Below are 6204 nucleotides of genomic sequence, written 5' to 3'. Positions count from 1 at the left end.
CTTTGACACAGTACAATTGGAATTGTGCTTTTATTGTATAAACAGCCTCTTTATTACATTCGGAAAAGGAGCACTTTTGCTGGAATTGCCCTGGAACGTGGTGCACTATGACTGAGATGCATCCCTGCTGACTATAACCTTTATCCTAAAAAGGACGGTAGCCTGCTCTACAACAGATCTGATTCCTGGCACATCATACCCAGGTACGTGGCATTAGTCTGCCCCAATGGATTTGGCAGAGGGTACTCCTCCAATGCTCTTGATTGTAGAGGAAGTATTAGAGAGTAGTATAATCATATAATAGCGTTATAATGGTTGAACTGTTTATCTTCTTCACTATTCATGTAATTCTGGTTACTATGCGTTTCATCTGCCTAATAATTGCAGCTCACTCTTTCTATACCAGAATATGATTGTTTCAATAAATATTCGAAAAGCCATATTTGTAACTTGCTAGTGTTTACCATGGGCTTGCAAAAGTAACAATGAAAGGGTAGATTTGTTTCCACAATTTCCTTTGGGCATTAGAGTGGTCATGTTTGAAGTTGCTGATATCATCTGGTACCCTGGTATGGTTAGGGGTTCAGATTGGGCGCTGAGAGCTAGCTGGGAATTGGACCAACATTTTCTGGTGATATGTTTGCACTGAGTTTCCATATTCCTACATTTATGTTGTCCAGATACACAGTCCTACTTAATTCATAGGAACTGTTTAACAGGAGGCCGTAATCCTGTCTCAAATTTGTCTGTTTAGTCCTGGACGTGCTCCACCACTATGTTAAACCAGTTAGTTAGAGGTTCAGTAAACATAGTTAGGGATTTGGGACTTGATGTTTCCTTCACACCCATGAAAAGAGCCCATGTGCAATTAGAAGCTTGCCTGTACTGCTCTGCAAAACATTCTTTTTTAGAAGCCAGAATAGCCTGTTATTACATTCCCCTAATATTCTTCAGTTTTACATTGCGAGTCTTACTTAGATGTTTCTGACACATGCACTCCAGTTTCCTCACTTTTTTATAGGCAAAATAGTACAAAGAGATACAAAACTCTAGCTGATGCATAAATATTACTTGGTACATACATGTGTAACCATAATCCTTTACAAAAGATTTCATGATGGATCATGAAGAACACATACAAGAAGCCCTCACCTCAATACTGCATATTCCTTTTAAGCCATTCAGACTGACATATATTTGCCCTGTACCCTCCTACCCTTCACCTTATACAATACAGCTTTGAACCATTAGTAATCCATCAGCATACTCAGCCCCTATCATGTCATGTCTCAGTCAATCTTTGACTGTAATTAGCATGTTAATATAATTTCTATAAACACAAATTGTGCACAGATAAATAGTATTCCTTTATCTTTGTATATTATATTTGCCTTTGGTGAAATATCAACTTTTCTGGTGTTATAGTTTGTAATGTATCACCAATTTGAAGCCAAAGATCTCTTCATTTAGGGTATGTGGGAAACATACGAATTCTCTCAGCATCTTCTCTCCTACACCAATTACAGCACAAATCATTTTTTAACAACACATTTTATTGAAATTTATAATAATGAAAATACTAAGACATTCACAATTGTGTTCCCACAACTCTGGGTCACTTATAACAGCATAATTATCATAGCTGCGGCATGCAGTACCAATATAGCACAAATCTTGACAACATTCCAATTGATATAGTCTCCTTGCGTACAATACAGACTCAAACATTTTTAAACTGTTGAACTTTCTGACTAGCCAACATCATAGAGTTTGTCCCATTTTATATTTTGTTAAAGATTTATATTCGATATCGAGTTATCATTTTTGCCAGATCAATACTGTATTTTGCCATTTATATCATCCTGTGTGCACTGCTGAAATGTATTATAAAATACTCAAATTGCAACATTATTGGAGGGACCCTGAAGGATAAATATGATGTGGTGCTTATCATGCCTTAATACTGTAGTGTCCATTTTTTATAGGAAATCTTGGAATGGTAGAAATTCAAAAACTACACTAGGAATCACATATTTTTTTTCTAACTGAAAAACAGGCAGATATTTAGCAAATTTGATACATTGTGACTGGTTTCCAGGTTTTGACCCATGAGTCCCAAACAATTTTGGGTATTGATTGAAAGTTTCATACTGGCATATGAAAGTTCAACTTAAATATTTTAAGACAACAGTGCCATTCATGTCATCTTTGGAAGCTTATTCTGCTAAATCTGAACTTGTTAAAGTAGCTGTTATCCGGGAATCACTGTAGTCTGCCAGCTGCATCACCTCCCATTGAGAGCAGATATATCGAAGGTTCAGTCAATTAACCATTTCAGGGTGGTTGCTGTTTGACTTATTGATATTAAGCAATACAGTAATTCTTGACCCCATTGAAACACAATAGAGTTTAAAATTAGGAGGATCCAACCCTCCTCTTTTCTTATGTATCTCTAGGTATCTCAATGCTTTCCTCCGCTTTCAGTATCTTCAAACAAAGCTCCCAATTTCAGAGTCAATTTTTCCAAACAACACATTGAGAACCAACAAAAGAATTCATACTGAGATATGAAAATGTCAGTAGCATTATCATTTTTGCTATGTTGCATCCTCTGATTATCCCTGTTGGTACTTTATGCCATTTGTTAGAAATCGGGTCTCTAGTTGGTAGAGGTATGCACCCTGTCCAAGTAGGGACCACAGTCCTAGTCAAGTTAAGTCACAGCGCAATCCCAAATTATCCTGTGCTCATCCCCTGGCAGTTTGACACGGAGCAGGCAGGCTTAACTTAGAAGGCAGGCAAAGACTTTGGGGGAAGACTTTCCTAAGGCTTATAGGTCTAACACCATTCACACATTTTGACATGCCATTTTGTAATACAACTAACTGAAGATCTTTGGACCTAATTAAGGCAGGAAACTGCCGATTTTTTAAGCAAAAAAATGCTTTCTTTTGGCTGTCTCTTGCCTGAAATTGCCTTTGCTTCAACAGAAAATCAATGGGGGAAATACATTCTCCAGAATCTTTTTAGATATCTCCCACTTTGTGCTTGTAAAATGTTGGCATATATGTGTATGATCTTATCTGACAGCATGAAGTATTATTGTGCTACCGTTTTAGGTGGCACAAATGTTTCGGAATTCATGTGTAAAAACTTACACTTTTAATAAATACCCTTCAACTCAATTATATGTAATTTAAGGATATAATCTGATGTACGGTACCATGGTGAAAAGCTTTGCATGTTAAACAGGTTTTAATTCTGAAGACTGTTAGATATTTTGGGTGCTGTGTGTTGCACGATTTGCAAGCCAAATATTTTCATGGATTGGCTCCTCCACGTCTGTAGAGAGCCACGCCAGACCAGTAGATTGGCGCTGACTCAGCTGTTCGTTCCCGTTACTGTGTTGCCTCTTCCACCGGATCAATGTTTAAAACGCCAGCGTTTGCCCCCCCCCCCCCAAAAAAAAAAAACTTGCAAGAATTGTTATTGGTATTGGCACCGAAAAATAGTCCCGTGTTAACCATTTAACAAATAGCTTGCTGCTTGTCCATTTTAATTATTGATTTGATAAACAAAATGTCAATTTAAGATTTCCTCCGGTATAGCGCGCGGTCCACGTGTATTAGGCCCCGCCCTTAGTTACATGGCCCACCCCTTTTTCTAGGATTCTTAGTTACGTTCCATGGCCACACCCCCTTGTAGTCCCCCACCTTTTCATCCCACTTAAGCGCTAGGAGGGGGGCACAGGAAGCGACGCGGTGGTGACACTGCGTACAGACCGGGTGGCGCTCGTCGACGGAAGTCAGCCTGCTCGCCATCTCTGGTCCTGATCTCAGGGGTCTTGCGGCTGCCTCGGGCTCGGACGCCGTTCTCTGGACGGATAGGCAGAAGCCACCCGGTGAAGAGTCAGGAGGAGCTCGCCAGCAGACGGAAGGCGGGGCGCGCATCAGGTACATAATGTGCCAGAAGCTCTTCTGTCATTGAGGGAGGACCAGGCGTCCCCAGCGAGTCCCACGCACAGTCCCTGGAAACGGGAAGCCGCGGCCTCCCTCTCCGACTGAGAGATAACACTGCGGGTGCAGTGATATGTGGGGTGGTTCTCTGCGGGGTTGTATTCTAAGCTCCTCGGCCCCGCCAAGCCAAGCCCCATGATTTGTGAACCTGGCTGCCCTTAGTCTTTGTCCCTATGTGTCCAGTTGCTGCTTCCCCCATGCTGTTGTGCCCGGTGCTCTACACTCATCTCTGTTTTGCAGTACTATATTCTTTTCTGGTTACTTCCTGCCCAGAAGGCTGGTGCCCTTTCAAGTCCAATTGTGCTCCTAGTCCCTGCTTTCTCTGGGCCCTCACGACCTGTTGTGCCCTTGAGTCCCGTTACCTTCATTGTGACTGTGCTCAGTTGTCCTCCAGTCACTCCCATTGCACGGGTTTCTGGTGTCTACCACCTAGTGCGCTGTCCATTCACTTGATGGGCCTCGTATCCCCTTTTCCCATGTTGGCACCGCATCCCCAATTCTGCCTACCCTACAGTCTTGTGCGCTACTGCACCCTGTTACGTGGGAGTGCTTGCTTTATGCATGGTTTATCTCCAGTATATCCTTCTGGTATGGATAACACGTTTTTTTCTTATTTTTGGTACAATTCCTCAGACCCTTAACTACCAGTCTCAACAGTCAAACTCTCCAGTGTCTTGTATGTTTTCCAACATATGTAGGCACCTTCGGGTAAAGTCCGCGCTATATAAAAACGCATAACATAAATAAATAAAAAATTGAGCGCTAACAGTTATTGGAATTTTCTCTCGCAGGAGGGCGTGAGTAATACCACTTTTGTTGAGACCGATGTCCACGTCAAGCAGACTGGCCCATATTTTGCACTAACATGGGTGTTTGTTCGAAGTGAAGTTTGGCGGGCGTAGTTTCTAGTAGCCATTGTATCTATCATCTTGGAGCGAATATACCATCGAGAGGGAAAACTACTTATGGACTCAATATCAGTATGGAGTGCAGTTTGTGAAATATTAACATGGTGCACAATAGTCCTAAATAAGAGGCTCAGTTGGGGGTGGCTTAGGATGGCGCTATCGTACCCGGGAATACTGGTTACAATGATCTAATTTTGGGTAAAAGTGTGTGTGGTTATAAAGTAGTATAGCACCATATTGGTTATCCGTCTTTTTGGGGCATGCAGCTTTGGGGAATACCTGAAATATGCGTACAGTTGGGGGAGCAAGGCGCTGAAGAAATGGTGTGCATCTCTAAGGGTTACATCTGGAGCATATTTGTGCAGCTTGGAGTAATTGTGTGCTTCTCTGGCGTGCAGGTATTGGAGAGTTTGTGTAGATAACTTGGGTCAAATCTTGAAGTATTTGTGGGCAGGTGTGAGGGCTATAACCTAGAGTATTTTTCTCAAAGTTAAGGAACACAGTCCTTTGGTTCTGTATGCAGCTCACGAGGCTACAGCAGTAGTATTTGTATGTTAGTTTTAGGGGCCAAATCACGGCGTTTTAGTGTGCAGCGTTTGGGGCCTTGAGCATTTGTGTGTAAAATGTGAGCCCGTTTTTTGTGTGCTGCTGTAATAAAATGAAGTTCCTTCAGGCCTACAGCTTTATTTCTAACATTCTAAATCCCAACCGTATAAAATACATTCATAATGTCTGAGCATCATATTATAGCTGCTTGGGGCCTAGATGTAGCTTTAAAGTCCAGGTCCTGGAGCATGTGTTTGCAACTTTTGTGGTCTGGAGTGTTGTGTGGGCATATTTTGCAGATCGGCCTGGGAGTATTTGTGTGCAGATTTGGGCGTGGGGGTATGCCAGGAAGCATTTTATGTAGCTTTGGGAGCCATGCACAGCGAGAGCTACTTCTGAATTATCTGTGTGGAGTGGAGCCTGCTATTTGTGTCCAGTTCAAGGAAGTTCCCCCTGCGTTTGAAACCACATTTTCGAAAGGCTGTTGATATGTTGGCGACAGCCCAAAGAAGGATGGCTAAAAGTCGTCTAGCGTTTTAGCACAAGGGCTCAAAGAGCCTGGACATGGATGGAAGATGGGCTAAGTCAGAATATCATTATTACTCGGTCTACCATGAAAAGTAATTCTTGGTAGAGAATGGGTTGTACAAGCTTCATGCGTTGAGCTTTCTGGCACCAGAAATAGCAGAGAAATCAAGATTGAGGGAGTCATCTCGTACGTAAGGGTAGAGGCT

General features: G+C 42.1%; 1 protein-coding gene across 4 annotated transcripts in view; it reads left to right on the top strand.

The window, feature by feature from the left end:
- The first annotated feature begins 3711 nt into the window (after nt 1–3711).
- The window catches only part of MYH10 (myosin heavy chain 10), a 1407286-nt gene continuing 1404793 nt past the window's right edge, over nt 3712–6204 (top strand). For all 4 annotated transcript variants that reach the window (XM_078654665.1, XM_078654664.1, XM_078654663.1 and 1 more), the window contains exon 1: nt 3712–3953. The gene's annotated coding sequence lies outside the window, so the exon portion shown is untranslated. The remainder of the gene's footprint in view (nt 3954–6204) is intronic.

Source organism: Lissotriton helveticus, chromosome 7 (assembly GCF_964261635.1).
Source record: "Lissotriton helveticus chromosome 7, aLisHel1.1, whole genome shotgun sequence".
Classification (NCBI taxonomy): Eukaryota; Metazoa; Chordata; class Amphibia; order Caudata; family Salamandridae; genus Lissotriton; species Lissotriton helveticus.
The sequence above is the reverse complement of the archived record's forward strand: the minus strand, read 5'-3'. Positions and strand labels throughout refer to the sequence as shown.